Source organism: Cibotium barometz, chromosome 51 (assembly GCF_041138505.1).
Source record: "Cibotium barometz isolate CiBa-2024 chromosome 51, ASM4113850v1, whole genome shotgun sequence".
NCBI classification, from domain to species: Eukaryota; Viridiplantae; Streptophyta; class Polypodiopsida; order Cyatheales; family Cibotiaceae; genus Cibotium; species Cibotium barometz.
Window position 1 is genome coordinate 5,816,379 of NC_141096.1, and position 20,491 is coordinate 5,836,869.

At 43.1% G+C, this 20,491-nt stretch overlaps 1 pseudogene; it reads left to right on the top strand.

The window, feature by feature from the left end:
- Positions 1-843: 843 nt before the first annotated feature.
- LOC147609250 (G-type lectin S-receptor-like serine/threonine-protein kinase At2g19130) lies at positions 844-20,125 on the top strand (annotated as a pseudogene).
- Positions 20,126-20,491: the final 366 nt, after the last annotated feature.

The window sequence follows — 20,491 nt, forward strand, 5'->3', positions numbered from 1 at the left end:
ACATTACCACTAAACATTCAAACCAAATGTAAATTCCATATTCAAAGGTTTTATTGCATTTGTTTAATTTGTCTAACTAGTTGAATGTCTTCTCCTAAGTTTAAAATTTGAATTCTCTAAAAATTTCTATCTATATGGAGCAAAATATTTGCCATACTCGTACCCGTTTTTATGTGATGACAGTATGCACTTTCTAGCATACCATTAATAAGTAAGGAATTCTTGCATTTCTTAGACTTAACCTTTGGAATCACTATTTTTGAATGAAAGTCTATTGAAATGACAAGATGACTTTGAAAGGACTTTGTAGTTTCATTACACTGAAAGACTACAATGTAGAGCCAATTGATAACACTAAACCAATCACTTCACAAATAAAATATAGAAAACCTATCTAGTCCCTCCTTGTAAGCATGTGTTCTTCTTTCCCTAATACTCTCAAGATTTCTTATCATTTCTCACTACTCTCAGTTTAGTCCACTGCACTTGCTCTCATAGTTCACTACACTTGCTCTCAAGCTCCCCTTTTACTTTCTCTTGAATGCTTTCTTAACCTTTCCTTATTACTTTTAGAATGGCAAATTTTCTAGTCAGGTTATATGTTTTGCTTATATTAGTATATACCACTTTTGAAGAAAATTATAGTGATTCTAAAAATGAAAACAGCGATTCTGAAAATAGTGAGAATTTTTCTAATTATATGAGTCAAGCTGAAGAGAGTTGCCACGATGGAATCGCGGATAGCGATTCCACCAATGAGATGTCAAGGGTAGATTGGCATAATCTCCCTGACACGACACTAAGGAGGAAGAGGAGGGGGAGGAAGAGGAGGAGATGCCAAACATGGAGGGAGATGACAAGGCGGAAGGCAACCCCGAGAACGACATGCGGGATGGCAATGATGGGGATGATGAGAAGACTGATGAGGATGAGGATGGCAAGAGTGACAACGGGGACGATGACCACGGTGACAACAATGATGGCAAGGAGTAGATAGCCTTAGGATTAGGGTGTTTACTTAGCCTCCAAAATTTCCAGTTGTGTGGTTTTTTATGTAAGGCTTGCAATGGTTTTTGTATGGCTCTACTATGTATATAATGCAATGATTTTTGTTTCTAATGTGTGGCAACATATTTCTCATATAGTTTTATTGATATAATTTTTTTTAGTCTTTAAAGTGAATTAAGGTTTTTGTATGGTTCTACTTTTTAAAGTGAATTAATCCTACACGACTCTAGAAAGTAAAGGTCACTTTCTAGACCAGCAGTTTTCTTATTTAAGGAACTACACTACCAGTTTTCTTATTTAAGAAATCGCTAGTTTCTGCAAGTGCAAAGAAGATGAAGTGGTCTAAAGGGCTCATGTATGATCATCCCACGTAAAAGACGACACACACCATCCCCAAAAGAGTAAGATTTAGCATTTCTAGTTGTGGTTTTTTAAGTTTCTAGTTGTGTGTTTTTTGCAGTGTTTAGGGTTGTATTTTTGTCAAGGTGGATGCCTATATTGTTGCGTTTTTATGTACCTTTAGGGTTACGTTTCTATGTGCCTTTAGGGTTACGTTTTTGCCACACGCAAACCATCCCCTGCTCCTTTGCTGACACACTTTGCAGCTCCACATGGTCAATGTAGAGCAGGCTTCACATTGGAACTTGAAGCCAATGTAGTGGCTCCACAAAGCCATCCCCTGCTCCTCTGCTCCACATGGTCAATGTAGAGCCTCCAAAATCAAGTGTGCTCATCGCACTTGATTCTATAGGCTTTACATTGGCATTTGAAGCCAATGTAGTGGCTTCACAAAGCTATCCCTTGCTCCTCTGCTGACACATTTTAAAGCTTCACATGGTCAATGTAGAGCTTCTAAAATCAAGTGCGCTCAGTGCACTTGATTCTGGAGGCTTTACATTGGCATTTGAAGCCAATGTAGTGGCTCCACAAAACCATCCCTTGCTCCTCAGCTAACACATTTTAAAGCTCCACATTGCCACTGTAGAGCCTTCAGAATCAAGTGCGCTTAGCGCACTTGATTTTGCAAGCTTTACATTGGCATTTTAAGCCAATGTAGAGGCCCTTCATGGCCATTATTGGCACCAAAACCCATTGTAGAGCTTTATTGTGACTACAAGGCTCTACATTGGTCTTTTAGTGCCTCCAGAATCAAGTGCGCAACACCAACCAAGGTGCGTACATACCAAAAATATCAAATTCCCTTCTCTGTTTTGAGAAAAACCAGTAAAACTAGTAGTAAAAGTGCTCTAATTCCTTTGATTCTTGTCCAAATTGAGAGACCACGCATTCATTAGCTTAGCAATGATGTCTACTAAATCCATGTAAAAGTAATTAGACTAATTATAAAAGTTGAGAGAGTAATTAGCTAATTATAAAAGTTGAGAGTAATTAGCTAATTAATGACCCTCTATTTCACTAATCACTGTAGACATCCTATTTAATCAGCTCATATAATGAGCTCCATAATGCATAATTGTTCCAACAAATCACATAGAAACCTTCTCAAGTGTGTGTACCACAAAATTGCTAAGCAAATTCTGAATTTAATCAATCACCAAACTAGCATTTGACCTCCACTTTTCAAAATATGAAAAATCTGCTCTGTTTCTTCCCTACAAGCTACGCCGCCTGCTCCTGAGGAGAATTGGGAGGTTTGTAGTGGCTATTGAAGGTATAGGTGAGTTCCCAACACTCTTAGGCATGTACCCAATCCATCAATGAGGTGATTTTTATAGAAAACCGGCTTTAATTTCATCCACAATGGACATCTCTTCTCTGTTTTTGTGAGGACTTCAAACCAGTGAACTTCCACTCACCAATATGCATCAATTTTGCTCCAAATTCAATGTAGGGATTGCACATGAGTTGCCAATACATTCCAATTTGCCAGATACATGATTCTTTGTCAGATTTGCAACCATTTGCCTCATACATTCACCACACTCAAGCTTCACTGGAGAGCTTGCAAAACTGAATTTTTCTTTGCTTTGGGCAACTCAAATTTGGTGTTGTTTGTGTTTTTGCACCTGCAATCCACTCAAGGATGTTTAGTAGTCCTTACCTGGTAGGCCAAGCTCTCAGATTTGATGAAAATCAGTGTGCTCCAAGCTTCACAGCTCCAATGGCAAGCTTCACAGCTTTTCTTCACAGCTTCTTCTCCCTCTTCTCTCACTCACACATAAACCCTAATAGAGAGCACCAGGCTCTGATACCATGATGAAAAATAGGTAGAGGGAGAGGAGACACACACACAAGAGCAAACCCTAACCATAGAGGGAAGCCATCTCCCTTCTCACACAATGCATAAAGCCATAATCTATAATCTACAACACACTACATGTGTTGTGTCCACACATTGCTAACCCTAGCTAATGTCCACACACTATGACCAGCTGGACGCGGTCATTTATGTCTCACACATGTTACACATCCAACAGCAAAAGCGGAGGCATCGATGTGGACATGAAAGATAATGTCCCAGTTAGGGGACCTAAGAATAGGAACACTAGCCAAGGCTTTCTTGAGGGTCGTATAAGCATGTTGGCATTCCTCCATCCACTTGAAAACAATCAAGAGTCCATAAAGAGGTCGAGCTATATCAGCATACATAAAAATGAATCGTCGTCGATAGTAGCCAACATGTTCCATGAAAGGTTGGAATCCCTTAAAGTTGGTGGGTGGGTAGCTCAAGGATGAGCCACACTTTGCTATCATCCGTGGAGATTCCCTATCTCGAGACAATGTGTCCCAGGATTACTCCATGCCTAACCCAAAATTGACATTTGAGTGGGTTTAATGATATGAGACACAACCTGCATCTTTCTAACACCTTACGCAAACAGTCAAGGTGGGCCTTTCATGATGAGGAGTTGACACAAAGGTCATCCATAAAGACCTCAAGGAATTTTCGAAGATATTCCTTATAGGTCGTGCACATTAGATATTGGAAGGTGCCACGGGCATGTATCAACCCTAAGGGCATGACACGATATGTGTAAGTGCCCCAGTTGGTGGCGAAGGCTATTTTGTGCTGATCCTTGGGGTCGATCAACACCAAGTTATAGCCGGAGAATCCATCAAGGAAGTTGTAAGCTTCCTTTCCCGCTACTCATTCTTACATATGTTTGGTGAAGGGTAAGGGATAATGATCCCTTATGTTGAAATATACAAGTGAATGGGTGTGTGCAGGAACAAGCCCTTAGCAAGAGATTGTAAAAGGGAGTCGGTAATTAAGTGGGTAGCAATGAAAAGGTGAGAGGTATCTGCTGATGAGAGAATCAAGGGTAGCATAAGTGACTATAGGGGTGTGGAAAGATTCTAGGAAAAGGTGCCCCCCCCAAATGTAAGGGAGGTGGCACAAATCAAGGAGAAATCAGTGGGATTAGATGCTTGGCATCTTGTGGATGTACAACCTATAAATTGAGGCATTATTCCCTCATGAATGGTTGCCCAAGGATGCAGTCATAAGAAACGGGCTGACGTCCAAAGTTCATCACCACAAAGGTGTGTTGGTGGATCTTTATTTTCAAATCCTTCAGTAGACCAATGGGTCTGGTTGTGCCTCCGTCAGTGAGTTTGGTTAGCAATGTGGTGTCATCCATGGCGGGTGCTCCCCTTTTTTCCTAGCATTGTTTTGTAATGATTCTCACTCCTGCTCCCCCATCTAGAATTGCTGTGACCTGAAGACCATCGAAGGTTATTGGCAATGCTGCATTCGATTCGTCGCCTTCAAATTATTGTCCAAGCTTATTTACTCAAACTGTGCGGGTGCCAATGATTTTGTGGGGTATAAAAAGTTCGCCTTCCTCGGACTCTCATTAGAGATGTCTAGCTCCATGGATTCTTGCATGCCTGCCCCTAGGTGTCCCTCCATCCAATCCTTCAGATCTTTCCATAAGCTTGGGCTACCTTGAAGCAAGGTGCCAATAGGGATTTGGATCTGAGAAGAAAGGAAGGAAGAGAGACCAGCAATGTCTCTTGTTAGAAGATTTACATTGCTAAGAGCATGCTCAAGGTCGAGTGGAGGAGAAGGAGATAAAGGCTCATAACCACACAAAAAACAAGGAGAGAATCTCACACGTATACAAGAAAAAATCTTGCTTATTGAGTTGCTTACACATACAACTTAGCTTATGCACCATACAAATGCCTTTGGCATGTGCTTTTAAATAGGCTTGCTAGTGGCCTAGGGTTAGGTGGCTCCCTTAGGACCATTCACACCCACACACCTTCTACACCCTTGGTCACTAAGGCTCCAAGGCCTATATCTTAATGCCCCCCCTCAATACCAGCCATGAAAAAATGTGCTTGGAATGGGTGGTATTAGACATATGAAAAAAAAATGTGTCTTTATAACATTAGGCTTACAAGAATGTTCATGGTGGTGTGGTTATCTAGGACTTACAACTATGTTCCTAGAGCCTTAGAGGCTAATACAATGATGCCATCTAAGTCTTTATTTGATGTCGATGAAGATGTACACCTTAATGATGGTGTATCCCACTCTTTGTGCTTGCTTGACCTCTTGTAGTTGACATGCTTGGGACATACATGCCATTGTTTCCACATGCTTTCCACCTTGACCATTCTCACACAATGATCAAAACAAGGCTACCACTCTTGCTTAAGTGGTTTGCACATAGATGTTCCTTCAACATGCTTGATGCTTCTCTCCATACCATACCTCCTCCATGGGCAATGAGGGCATTCCTTATAGTAGTAAAGGGTCTTACCACTTGCCTTATAGATTAGTCAAGGGCAGTGTCTACTCCATAATTACAACAAGAGCTTTTGTGCATGTTGGTTACATGATACCCATTAGGGTTTGAAAGTACAAGCTTAATGAAAAAGAGTAAGTGGTGGCTAAGGTAAATGATCAAACCAATAAGGTACATCGTTCTTGGCTCAAGAAGGTGAGGGCATGGCTCATAATGTTGCCTTTGCCTCTTACAAAGACAATGCCAAGAGATGCTTATCAAAAACATGACAAACAACAAGGTAGAGCACTTAGAGATGCTATGCTCAACCTTTAAACTCATCTTAGAAGATGAAAATGCTATGCTTGCAGCAGAATAACATGCCTTGGGCTTGAGAAATGAGAGCATATGGCTTATGACATGCCTATGCTTCTTACAAACAAGAGCCTCAAGGGTGATACACAAAAACATTAAAGATGAGCACCTAGTGTACATGTGCCCAACTTTAGACCACTTAAGGAACTGAGTTTGATGATGTGATGAAAAACCAAAAAACTTCAACCTCTTTGGCTTATGGGATGAAGACAATGGCTTATGGTTGCACCATTTCTCCTTGGAAGCTTGCCAAGGTAAGCATAGAAGCAGGTTGATGATGAAGACTTATAATGTTGCACTTATGGTGTGTGCCTAGCTTCCAATACTGATGAAGAAGAGCCTCCTTAGTGTTAAAGACCTCCTCCTTTGATGGTTATGACTACTATTAGTGTTAAGCAACACTATTAGTGCTTATAAGCACACTTTGAGAAGCCTTGTGCACTTGAAGATGTTGATGAAGCTTGTTTAAAAGCACTCACACAAGAGTGTCAAAAGCCACAACACAGTAAAAGAACTTGTAGATAAGATTACGTCTGATCAAAAACTTAGTTATTCATGGCTTACAAGCTAAGAGCTATGACTTATTGCATTGCCATACCTCTTATACATGCCAAGGAGTAGATAGTGTGGCAAACCTTGATGTGTGTACCGGACTTCCAACAAATCTGATTAGAAGGCTTCTCCTTAGTGTCAATAGACACTATCTTGGTACGTGCTGATGTCGAGGGCTGTTGATAATGATCTTTGAGTAGAACATTCACCACCTCAACCAACGGCTCAGGCCTTTAATGTTGCAGGTCATCGCTTACACTTCAAGCTCGTATAGGAAGAAGCTCAAAGGTTCATGCAAAGCATGCGACCAAGAAGTTCTCCACCGCTTGGCTTCAATTGCGCACCTTCTTTAGTTTGGCGTTCAGATCCGATTTTATCGGAGAAAGCGGTTGGCTCACCTAATGGCTTAATTAATGCCTAAACTCAATGGCTAATGTTGTTAGTGCTGGGGTTGCAACTCCGCCCACACTCAGTTCAGATCTGCTGATTTACGGACCTCTCAGCTGAGGTGACAGTAGTAGTGCAACACCTACACTTAACGTTGAGCAAGGAAGCAAAAAACCAGCAACCTAGAGACCCTCATGAGGCTCTGATACCATGTTAGAAGATTTACATTGCTAAGAGCATGCTCAAGGTCAAGTGGAGGAGAAGGAGATAAAGGCTCATAACCACACAAAAAACAAGGAGAGAATCTCACATGTATATAAGAAAAAATCTTGCTTATTGAGTTGCTTACACATACAACTTGGCTTATGCACCATACAAATTCCTTTGGCATGTGCCTTTAAATAGGCTTACTAGTGGCCTAGGGTTAGGTGGCTCCCTTAGGACCATTCACACCCACACACCTTCTACACCCTTGTTCACTAAGGCTCCAAGGCCTATATCTTAATATCTCTAGGAGCGGAGGTTGTTCCATGATGAAGATCGCTTTGGCTTAATCTTAAGCTCTTATTAGTATACGGGATGTGGATAGGGATTTTTATGTCCGTTTTTTTAAGATGGTCATCCCCTAGATTTCTGAGATATTTGACTACTCGGTTGCCCTAGTGGGGGTAGCTACTGCTGGAGTGGGTGTTGCTCCTTATGTTGGCCTCTATGGGGGGTCACTGGTCTAGGGACTCTCTAGAATATACCTTAGCTTATTCAGCAGGTCTCATGTTGGAGATCGATGGACATGGCTCAAGGTAGGCAGTAGGAGGCTCATCTTCTATTTATGCTTGGTAGTCCCTGACCATTTCTTGGGCTGCCAAAAGAGTCTTTATTTCTCCTCTATGGGGTTAGGATATTCAGCAAGCTTTTTTGGGAGCTAGTTAGCGTCAATCGGTTCCCAAGCTTAGGCGGTTGAGTTTAGCAGATCTTCCTCTCCTCCTGAGACGAAGAGGTTGATGCATGTGTTGTCGTGCTATCTTTAAAACCACTTTTGATAACTACCTGGTTGTCTCCCTTGCCGATCTTCGTGGTTTTCTTTCTTGAGTATCTAGTTGCTCATGCTTATTCAAGTACATTCTTTGAGGATAAGACCTTTTCTTATCCTTGGTCTCGTGAGGTTGATGCCTCTACTACAATATGAGCTACGGCCCTCTATCTGTTTTCTAATCTGGTTACGACGTTGAGAGGGACCGTGTGGATGAAGCCGTCTCTTACACTCAGCAGGTTAATGTTGGTGCTAGGATTAGCTTCATAAGCCTTCCCTGTTGTTCCAGGTCTCAGCGACAATATTTATGCATATAGTCAATTCCACACCCAACGCATAAAGGGGTTGATGCAGGAGCACCTACAGTGGTACTTGCCATCCCTTTCTTGATAGGACACTCAGCCACTCATTGAGGTTCTGCACAATGATAGCATTGCATAAGTGGTCGTTTTGCCATTGTATTCATGTCTCGGCCCTATGGCAGCATTGGGGTGGCTTAAGTGCACTAGATACATTTGGTCACCCTCCATCACATAGTGGCTTAGAATTTAAGAGGGTGGACTGGTTGGCTCAAGGTTCTGGTAGTTAGGACCTTCTAGAATTTCCCCCTCATCCGCTTCTTCAAAGATTTCCATCAGGGTTAACCAAATGAACTGGTGTGATTCGGCAATGGGGGTTGAGGTTGGAGAACCAAGGGTGGTAAGGGAATTTCAGGTGCCCTAAGAATTCCTCTTTGGGCCACTTCTTAGCCTAGTTGACGTGCATTATGGAGAGGAGGTGCTAGCAAGGCCAGTGGTTGCCTTTGGTTTGCAGGCAAGGCTTGAGATAGAGTCCGGGCTTGAGCAGCCCTTTACTGATAGTAGTTCGTGACTTCGTGGTTGCCCCATCTTTGGCAATATATGTAATAGAGGGTGGGATGGGGTCGTAAATGTGGACACTCCATGCTGGTATAGCTAGCTGGACAAATCGCGCACCATACAAGATCCCTCTTTGGATAGAGATGGGGTTGGCTGACCCGATCCCGGCCTTGGCCAGTTCTCCAATGTTGGGTCATCTCCTGCATTAATGCAATGACTAACTGCTCAACCTTTGTCAAAATGTGGACTCTTTGCTCTTTCTGTTAGATTTTATGCTGGTGGTCTTGAATGAGGCTTTTGATGTACCCTCTCATGGAGTTCTCGGGAACGTGTTCCCTTCTTGAAGTTGTCCTCAAAGTCCATAGCACTCCTACAACATTGCTCGAAGGAGGGATGGGCCAAGGCATACAATGAATTGTGTAAGAGTATGTCATCCAAACCTTCTAGAAATCTCTCTGTTAGTCTTTCATCAAAGAACTTGTCTCTGGCACTATAGTGGGAGTGGAGATATCTGACTCTGTTGATATAGTCTCGGATGGTTTCACCATCCCTCTATCTGATGTTATGTAGATGTTCCACCAGGCTCCATCTAGTACCTTAGCGAGAATATCCTACCTTGAAGGCCTCTTTCAAGGCTTCAAAGGTGGCCTTGTCCTCGTCTTTAAGGACCTAAACCATTGGCATGCTTTACTGTCTAGGGTGAGACGTGGCCAAAGGCTTCACAAATTTGGTTGAACATCTCCAAATGTGGGATGGGGTCTCCCGTCCCATCAAATTTAGTGATTAGCTTTGAGATTTTTATGGGTTTGTTCCGCTCTAATATGGGTCCTGGTGCAGGTTGCACTGGATTTGGGGGCGTGATGCCCTCAGCCACCCCCTCCCTATTTCCATGGCTAATCTTAACATTTATTAGGTTAGGTTAAGGAATGATTGGAGGAGGAGTGGGGCTATGCGGATAATAAACCATCGGAGGTCCCCTTGTCTTATGGGTGGGTTAGGTTATGCCCCTTGTGGTCCCATGTGGTAACCTGGGTATGCTGCTTGTGGTGGGTATTGTTGATATACCGGCGGACTGGGCTGATGTGATGGGCCCGGGTAGACCCTTTCTCTCTGGTATTATGTTTTTGATCCTTGGGAATATGGACCTAGCCCTAGGTTTTGTATGGGTCTTTGGGCCCAATATGAATCAGCCACTCCTGAGATAGGCATGGCTCTCCAAACTGGTGGTTGGGTTTGGGCCTAATGGCTTTTGCTCCTACTCTATTTCCGCTCTAGGATCTAGAGATGACGTGGGCTCACTTTCTTGTGGATGTTCCACACCTCTTCCGATTGTGTTTTTCCCAGGATAAAGTTGCGGAGCCTCGAAGCAAGGCTTCTCTATGGATGCGTGGGAGAGGTAGGATCTTGCTCTTGGACAGGTGGTCTGTCTATACACCGAGCTTCAAATTCTCCTGTCTCGAGGTCAAGAGTTTCTCGTCCCATACTGGGATGGTCTTTGCTCTCATTGGTGATGTTAAAGACGAGCACCATTTGGCTCCACGAAGTATTGACCAATGGGTAAGTGAGGGAGCTTTGAGAGAGTTTAAGTCGTCAAAAAGAGGGTTGTTTCACACCAATTTACCCAAACATAGGTGCATGGAAGTGTGGAACTACTGAGCAACAATCTGTGTTTTTGTTTTGAATGGTATAGCCATATGCTTTGGGATGGTACGGGCGCATGCTTTAGAAGGGAATGGGTGTACGCTTCTCAGGGAGCAGATGGCATGGGCATACGCATTCTAAAAGACACGGGCGTGGCTTCAAGAAGGAACAGGCATGCACTTTTGGGCAAAGAAGGTACAGGCGTGGCAAGTTTGCCACACGGGCGTACATATTAGGCAGAATAACTAGTCCAGGCATGGCACAAGTGGAACGGCCATACACTTTCTAGAGCAGGGACAAAAGAGAATGACATGGCATAGCAAAATTGACACTGACGTGGCAAATGAGATAAATACTTTGGAAGAATAAGCATACCCTTTGGGAAGGAACGGTCGTGGCACAAATGGAACGACCGTGGCATTGTCATTTTTCATAAAATTTAAGGCTGCAAGTCTGACTCCCACCTACTCTTCCCTGACACTGCAGCAGTACCCACTTGGTTCAATGCAATTAAATGCACTTTATGCCCACTTAACGTAATTATTCTATTTTTAATGCAAACTACCACATTCAAGGCTGGAGATTTCCCTAGATTTGGCCAGAGAAAAAGGAACGAGCGTGGCACATTTGCCATGACCATGGCCTATGAAAGGAATGTCCGTTTGCTTCTTAGAAAAGTCTAGAGAATGGGATTTTTGCCTTGTTTCCCCCTCAGATTCTTGCAATTTCAAGTATCTTCCCAATAATTTTTAGAATTTTTTTTATTTGATAGAGAGCTAGAGCTAGTAGTCTTAAGCTATCTATTGATGCCTACAATGCTTAAAGAAATCTAACTAATTAAGATTAATTTACTAATTAAGCTATGGTGTAAACTTAATGAAAGAAGAACAAAAATTCAGAGATTTGCATGAATGTCAAGGGTAAATATTGAACACTTACTTGCTTCTCCCGCACTCAATGAAGACCTCAATTCTCCAATGCTCCGGTTACCCTCCATAGCTCCATGGAATCACCATAAAACAAGCAAAAACAAGCTCAAAGACAACCAAACAACCAATGGATTTGCACAGCAAATAAACTAAGTGGAGGACCCTAAGCTAAATGCAATCCCCAGCAGTAGCGCCAAAGATGTTAATCCTAACATACTACCTTGCACACACAAGAGAGAGGGAGAGAATAAGAGATACAACATGCAAGGGTCGAGTTCGGAGAGGTGCACTTAGCCAGCCCTAATGAGGGTTAACTCCTCGATGTGAAGCTGCTAGGGGCTCACTCCACCTCTACTTGTGTCACCCAAGTAGAGATTTCAGAGCTAGGTAGAGAGAAAGAAGGAGGGAGCTATGGAAACCTCAACCTTCACTCCATGCCACATGCAAGAGGGACCTTGGTACAAAGCAAAGAGAGGAGAGAGGAGAGGAGAAGCTATATCATCACCATCCCTACAAGCACACACAACAACAAACAATCAACCATGCAAGCAAACAACTAGCAATCATACATCCACAAGCTCATAAGAGAGAGAGAGAGAGAGAGGCAAAACTCAAATGAGACTAATGGGATTGTTCCTTTTCATATTTTATAAGATGTCTTATATACGAGAGCTCTCAGTTTACAATGGCCGGCCGCCCATTTACAATTAGGGACCCAAAACTAGTCTTCCTAGCTCTATGTACAACTCTTTCCTATGACATACATTACACAAGTTATAAGCTCAGTCATCCCATGTCTCTTTTATCATTAAGCACTTTGCGCGGTTAAAAAAGATACATTACAATGAGCATAGCCACGCTTCAAAAGTAATGTTAACTAGAGTGGTTAACAATCCTACAGGTGCCAAATTGATCTTGGCCCTTGTAGTAGATGTGGTTCATGAAGCCTTGCACTTACCTCGAGCTACATAGCCTTACTAAAAGTTGAGCAAAGCACAAGGTAAGTAGAGACATCATCTAGGGCTCCATCAATAAAGATGGAGTAAAATGGGAGGACATCACTCGCCCTGATCTATATATGCATATTTGTGCATGGCGTTGTTATATTCCTAGCACATATGCTAGAAGAGTTGTAATTATTTACACTTAGTGTGTGAACAAGCTCTAGTGTTTGAGCTATTTTTGTAAAAAGAAAGCTTGGGCTAAAATAGCCATGTAACCTATTTTTGATGGAATAAAGTATTATAAAAATACACAAGCGGGTATGCTTTTGGCACACGCTTGGGGGGGCAGTTAGAACCCATTCTGGTGTTTTCTCTTCAAGTTTTGTATTTCGGTTACATACGCTTTCCGAGGTCTTGGTATTCTTATTTCATTTTCTAATGACACTTGACCTCTGTTGGCCTTGCTTTGAGGCTTGCACGCTCATTTTGCAAGCTATTATTGTGGGCCAAGGACATGTTATAAGGATGCTCTCATGTATCTCTTTATCTTGAGGTAGTCCCAAACACTAGCTCTTTATCCTTCCTCGTGTTTCGTGTTCCTTGTCCAAATGGAAAAGAACTGAAACTTCGTTTTATGGTGAAGGCATCTCTATAATGAGCTTCTTTGGAGAGTGTTACTTCTTGCACTGTGTGTGCTCTTTTTGTTGGGTATATTGAGGAATACTTATCCCTAATGGTACAACAAAAGAGTAGCCTAAGTCCTCACCATGCTGACCAATCTCCGATGGGACGACAGTAGCACATGTAACCTCTCCCTCCTTACCCACCTCAAGCAAGGTCTTCCACTAGACTGGGCCAACCATTTTCACAATGAACTCTGGTTGGCAAGTTTAGAGTAACCATGATCATCACAAAGGTTCTCATTTATGCCACCAGATGGGAAGAGCTCCCTAGACCCTACAGCTACCAAAGTGGACTGGGCCAACCATTTTCACAATGAAATCCATAGCATCTACACAAACCTGGTTGGCAAGTTTAGAGTAGCCATGATCATCACAAAGGTTCTCAACTATGCCGTGGTGGATGGGAAGAGCTCCCTAGACCCTACAGCTACCAAAGTGCCACCAATCGACCATGCCTTCTTAGTAGCAAACCTCTTTAGCTTCCTCCGCAAGCAGGTGACTCTCCTAACCCTAATAAGCAAAGGTTATATCAAGAGACCACTACCCCAATGAGGCCTTTGTTGATTTTTCGAAAAAAAAGTTGATGGATACCCCCACACAGCTAGGAGCAAGCACAAGTGCCAACCAAGACCTTCATGTGCTAGCACACTTAAGTGGCCCCTCCCACAGATCTATCCCCATCACTGAGGTAGTATTACTAGGAAGTTCCAAAGTGCACAATTCACTTTGAGGGTACACAAGAAGAATAGTACTCAAACCCATAGGTGGATCCAGGATGGAATCTCACCTCTGCTGAAAGCTTCTCCTAGGCCATACTGAACTCTCAAGGTTGCCTTCCAAATTTTATTATTGCCTTCTCTTCTATGATCCACAATATTTCTGGGCACAAATGAGCAATTCCATGGCGTGATAAAAGTAGCAAGTGGATGCGGCCCAGCAAGCACTCCTCTTAATGTATGCCCAACTAGAAACTCAAAAAAATGCCCCAAGTGCCCTTAATGATAGACTACAACACTCCTCTTGGAGCATGCCACCATTTCCCCTTATGCAAACGCAGCAAACTGCCAAAGTTCAAGTAACCAAAGTGTGCATGCCACAACTTAGCATCACCCATTGCCTTTATGGGTAGAAACTATACATACAGCATGTCTTTGTCTTTCATATGCATCTAGCTTGTAAAGGCCATGAGACAAAGTACTAGAAGCAATAATTTTTTTGTTGTCTCACTACGATCATGAATAATACATCTATCATCTTCAAACTGAACCACTAAGCCAGCCTTAGTAATAACAGAGAAGACAGATAATAAGTTCTTCTTGATTCCTGGTACATATAATACATTTTAAAGTGTGATTGTTCCACCATTTGCAGATGTGAAAACAATTTTACCAACTCCTTCTATAAGATACAAGGAGTTGTTTGCACATGTTATAGTGTTTCCTTGTGGAGCATATTCAAGTGATGAGAACAAACTATGATGAGAAGTAATGTGCTTACTAGCACCACTGTCAAAATACTAGACATGTATATTTGTAACAACCATGCAAACATCCTTATTCGAAGGGTCATAACTACATTGCACACAATGAAAGCCCAATCATCATGTGCATAGTTTGTAGATTCTTTGTTTTCTACATTGGATGTTGATGCATCAGTAGTATAGCCATACCTCAGTCTTTCTTTTCCTCCTTCTTCAGTCATTTCCTACACTTATTAATGTAGTGATGAGGTTTCCTGCAATAGTTGCATTTTCTCTTTTTCTTTGGCTTGTCGCCTTCCTTGTCTGGTAGGCTTACCTGATGACTCTGATTTCGGCTTGTAACTACACTACGGAAAGGATTTACCTTTGCCTCTTTGTTGACTAGCAGCAAAAGCCAAATCTGCTGTACACATGACAAATCTACTTTGCCTAGATTACTCTTCTTGCAAGAGCATAGAAACCAACTCCTCAAACTTCAAGGCATTTGGATTGCCTTTCATCATCATGAGTTTGATGGTAGAAGCAAAACCTTAATAATACGAGTCCAGCAACACATTCAAGATAGTAGGTACCAATGAATTCTCAGAATATATTTCATCAACACTAGCCAATTACTCCTTACAATCCTTGATTTTGTTAAGGAAACTGTCCATTTAATCTCCCTCATCCATATTCTCTAACTCTATTTGCTTGCATATATAGGTAACACGTGCGACATTACGTACCTGGTACAATGACGCAAGTGCATCCCAAGCATGTTTAGCAATCTTGCATGATCGAATGTGAAGAATGATACTCCTCTTAACTAACAAAGCAAGCAACGCATGTGCTTGCGCATCTCTTTCATCTCACTTTATTTGTTCTTGCGTCGTAGGAGGTATGCTATGCTATGGTAATGCACCATGTGAAATTGAGTCCATGTCTACAAATGTGCCTTCTACATCATTTTCATCAAAAGAACCAGGATGTTTCTTAGTGCCGACCACAACATTCCACAACCCTTTGGCTACCAATACATGCCGCATCATATAGGACCATAACGTGTAGTTAGTCCCATCAAGCTTATCCTCAGCGGGGATAACATCCAAAATACATCACTATCTGCCATTTTTATTAATACCCAAGCAAGTAATCACACAAGCTACAAAGTGTTGAGTTCTCTTTGATGCAACCAAGGTGGCTACAAATAAGGTCACTAACAATGAGACCTGCAAGATGTATGAAAGAAATGCAGAGTATAGTGAGTAGAAATTTTACTCGTAAGATGTAGAGATTGATGTCCCAAAAGTGAAGCCCGTTAGATGCGTTCTTATGTATCTGCACACCCGTCGAGAGAAAAAGTGGCCCAGTTGGTCCTAGTGTGTTCACACACATCACTACCAAATATGGCTACAATGATGATGATGCATCTGGTAAAAAAGACATGTCCAAAGAAGGCCCCCAAGAGGACCTGTGGCCCTAACAAAGAATCTGTTAATAAATACATGTCCAAAGAAGGCCCCCCAATAGGAAGGTGGCCTTGGCAAAGCTTCCCAAGGCCCTGCAACATCCGCCCCCTCTTTAGCTGCACATGCTTCAAGAAATTTGGCCAAAGGTAAGGAGAAAAAACATGCCTTGACACCCCTTCCCTTGGACCAACCGTCTACATCAGCTCCTGCTCTCCTCGCCTTCACCTCACCACCAGCCACTCCTCTCTGGATTTTCCCACCTGCATCCCCAGCACCGCTATCACCCCTCTCATCTCCCAAGCCACCCCCACCACCACTGACCTCTCTCTTAGGGATGTCCTCAATGGACTCACCAAGGACTCAACCTCACAAGCCTATCACCCCTCTCTCCAATAATAAGTCTTGGAAGAAGGTGAGATCCCAAAACCCCCATCTCTTGTTGAAGAGAAGCAGTAAATAGCATAGGCAGAAGATGCATCCCCCTTACCACTATCGTGATCCTCTCAACGGGATTGATATTGATAGAGCCCTCATAATCCTAGACCAGTAGCAATGCCTGGACCCTACCCTTCCTTATATTTACACTTTACCATGTATATTCAACATTCAGTTTTAGGGAAAATGATTGGTAGATACTTGCCAATGTAGTTGTGTATGTTGTAGAGTATCTTGACAAACCCCAAGGGATAGTAAAAAGGGTTATATCTTCCTAGCAAGCACTGGTAGACATTACTCACTTTCTGTACACCATATACTTCTAACCACCAAACACTGTCTTCAATCCATGTTGAGCAGCTTCGATAATTGTATAATTCAGGAGAAGCTAACAATACTAATGGTCGATCACTCTCATTCCATACCTATGTTAGCATAATGTTCTTGGCCCAAGCTTTGAAATTGAGGACAAATGGATGCATAGGCAAGAGCAAATAATCTCTGACATCATGCAACCTGTAATCACCAAAGAATAAACCAAAGACTAGAGTGGGCACAGCATGATGTGGCAGATATGACTTTAAGGTCTGCATATTTTCCCATGTCAAGTCCTAAAATTTAACTAAAAGGTGATTTTAGTAACACATTGAAGCAACTTATCAGCATTTTAATTGATGTGTAAATGTTTGGGTGCCACTGATGCTGACTAAAGAAAGTAATTGTCCAACAAGCCAATATTTGAGATATTGCAAGGCCTTTCTTCTTTGGTTCTTTCCAAAGTGCATTCCAAATTTAGTACCTCCTTAGCAGCCACTTCCTTCCTACTTTCCCAATGCTCTCTTTCTTGATTAAAGATATCCTGAGTGCCTAGCATCTGTTGCTCCATGTTGGTGAAGAGAATCTGTATATTTCAGTTCTAACCTTTTTGGTTTGAATCTCACATTCTGAATTAGGGGCACAATAGCTGTTGTAGATTCTACATCAATAGCAAGTGCTTCTTAGGCTACTTCTAGGCTGGCCTTCAATCTCCAGAACAACTGCTCTAATTTATATACTACCCACCATTAAGCACTATGTGACCATTTTTTTCTTTCATTTGCTAAGTATTCCTTCTCGAGGTTTATGTGCTGCTTTTTGGTCAATAGGTTTGTCTTGTTTACTTGGTTGCATATGGTATGCAAGTATAAAGACCATAACATCAGTGTGGGTTGCCGACAGAGAGCAAGCTGTGACTCAAGCCGCAACATGCTGTTTAACTTCTGATGGCCAAGTAACCCTCACAGACAAAGGCAAGACAGTATGGGCAATTGGAGGAAGTGGGCTCAATGTATCTGCCTTAAATCTAATGGATACAGGCAATTTAGCATTAAAAACCTCAAATTCTAGTACAATTTGGCAAAGTTTTGATCATCCTGGGGATACATGGCTGCCCACTATGAGCCTTGGCCGTGGCAAAAAGGTTCAATCTTGGCTTACACCAAATGACCCTTCACTAGGTATGTATTCCTTCCTTATGGGCACTGACAGTAACTTTGTGTGTAAACATACCATGTAAAGCCAGAGCTGTTAAAAGGTGAAATTAAAGATAATGTTAGCTGGCATTGGAGAAAGTGTTTCCATTCCAAGGCCCACTATCCCAATATTGGATAGAGCCATTGTACACACCCTGATGAGGGTGCAGATTACAATATATCATGCTTTGTCATGGCATATGATGGCTTAACAAAGGAATCAAGCTTCTATGCCAGCCAGGAGACTTGGAATGATTATTATTGGTCTAAGCCCAATAATCCATGTGATGTGGTTAGGCTATGTGGGCAGAATTCCATATGCAACAATAATGTGCAGCCCATTTGCGAGTGCCCATCAACTGGATTTCAGCCTGTAGATCAACAAGAGTGGGGGAAGCAGGGTTGTGAGAGGGAATCACCTCTTAATTGCACCTCAACCAGAGGTAGCAATGATGGGTTTATCTCCATTAATCAAACCAGCTTTGATGGGAGCTTTACGGCCTCGATGGCGATGGCGGATGAAGGGAAATGCAGGGATCTGTGCCTTGCTAATTGCTCCTGCAATGGTTTCTACTTCAATGGAGAGGGATCAGGTAACTGCTCTCTCTTTAATCAGTCTTTGTATGATGGCACTGTGTCTCCCTCAGCTTTGGGCACCTACTACCTTCGAGTTTCAGCAAAAGATCTGGTGTCTGAGCAACCTGCAAGTGAGAAGAAAACCGGTCCTGCTTATCCAGGTGGCGGACCTACCACAATGCAACCTGTTGGATTGATTGTTGGCATAGATGTCGGCACCCTGGCCATTTTAGGCATGGTTAGTTTGGCGGTCTTTCTGGCGATCACCCCCGAGGCTTTCTCTTATGCGAAGCTGCAAGCAGCCACAAAGAGCTTCAGGGAGAAGCTTGGCAGTGGTGGGTTTGGCACAGTTTATAGAGGGGTGGTGGGGGGCGGAGAGGGCGGCAGTTCCAGCGGCGCCGCAAGTGTGGCGGTGGCGGTGAAGAAGCTGCACAGGCTGGATGAAGGTGAGAAACAATTTAGGGCAGAGGTGAGAACCATTGGCACAATCCAACATGTGAATTTAGTCAGGCTCTTGGGTTTTTGCTCCGAGGGCAAGCATCCCTCGTCTCTAAATCACACGGTGCATTTAAGAGGGGGTTCAAGTGGGATCGACGGCTGAGGAGGCCCGATTTTGGGCGGGGCCGATCCGGGCCGTCGGATCCCTGAAAGCAAACTAGGACCGAAAAAAAACTCGGCCTGTGAAGTAAACTAGGGATCCCTACAAAAAAAAACTCGGCCTGCGAAGTAAACTAGGATCCCTAGTTTACTTCACAGGCCGAGTTTTTTTGTCGGGGGCTTGCCAAAATGCCTAGTTTACTCCAGTTCCCGAGTTTGGACTTATAATTTTTTTGCCTAAGTCTCAAATTGCAAAAAAATGGATTTGAACCCACGACATGCCGCTAGAGAGGCCGTAGTCTTACCATTAGGCTATAATTTCTGCTAGCTAGTGTGTTCGGCCTTTATTAATATATGTGTGCGGCAGCCCTAGTTTACTTTCGGACCCTAGTTTACTTTCGGGGATCCGACGGCCCGGATCGACCCCGCCCAAAATCGGGCCTCCTCAGCCATCGATCCCACTTGAACCCCCTCTTAAATGCACCGTGCCTTTTAGACACGAGGGCAAGCACCGCTTGCTTGTGTATGAAATGGCTGACAATGGCTCCTTGGATTGGATGGGCTCCTCTTTCACGATAATGATCGCGCCGCCGCCTTGACTTGGCAAACATAGCACTTGGGGCTGCGCATGGCATCGCCTACTTGCATGAGTCATGTCGACAATGCATCATCCACTTCGACATCAAGCCCGAGAATATTCTTCTTGATGCCTCCTACAATGTCAAGGTCGCCCACTTTGGCCTCACCAAGCTCATAGGCTGCGAGTTCAGCCATGTGCTCACTACCCTTCGAGGGACATATGGCTACCTTGCCCCCGAGTGGATTGCAGGAATGCCCATCACTGCCAAAGCCGACGTGTATAGTTTTGGGATGACCATGTTTGAGCTTGTCAGTGGTCGACGCAACATCCACAATGATCAAGATGCTCCACATATAGGCTTCTTCCATGTCTGGGCTGCCCAACTTAGCCACTAACCCCATGTCGATTTGACTTTGCTTCTCGATCCTCGTCTACAAGGTACTTTGTGATTCATGCTTATTCCTTTGCATGGATATGCTCATTCTAGTAATAGAGCAATATGTGTATGCTCGCATGTGTGTGTGTGTGGGGGGGGAGTGCATGCATGCGCATGTGTGTGTGTGTGTGTGTGTGAGAGAGAGAGAGAGAGAGACAGAGAGAGAATTGAGATCTCATGTTCTTCCTTGCAGTTGAGTGTACAATCTCGATCATAATGGTTGACTTGCTTGAGTCCTCTCTCTCTCTCTCTCTCTCTCTCTCTCTCTCTCTCTCTCTCTCTCTCTTTCTGTGCACATGCACTATATGCAAGCCCCCACCCGAGA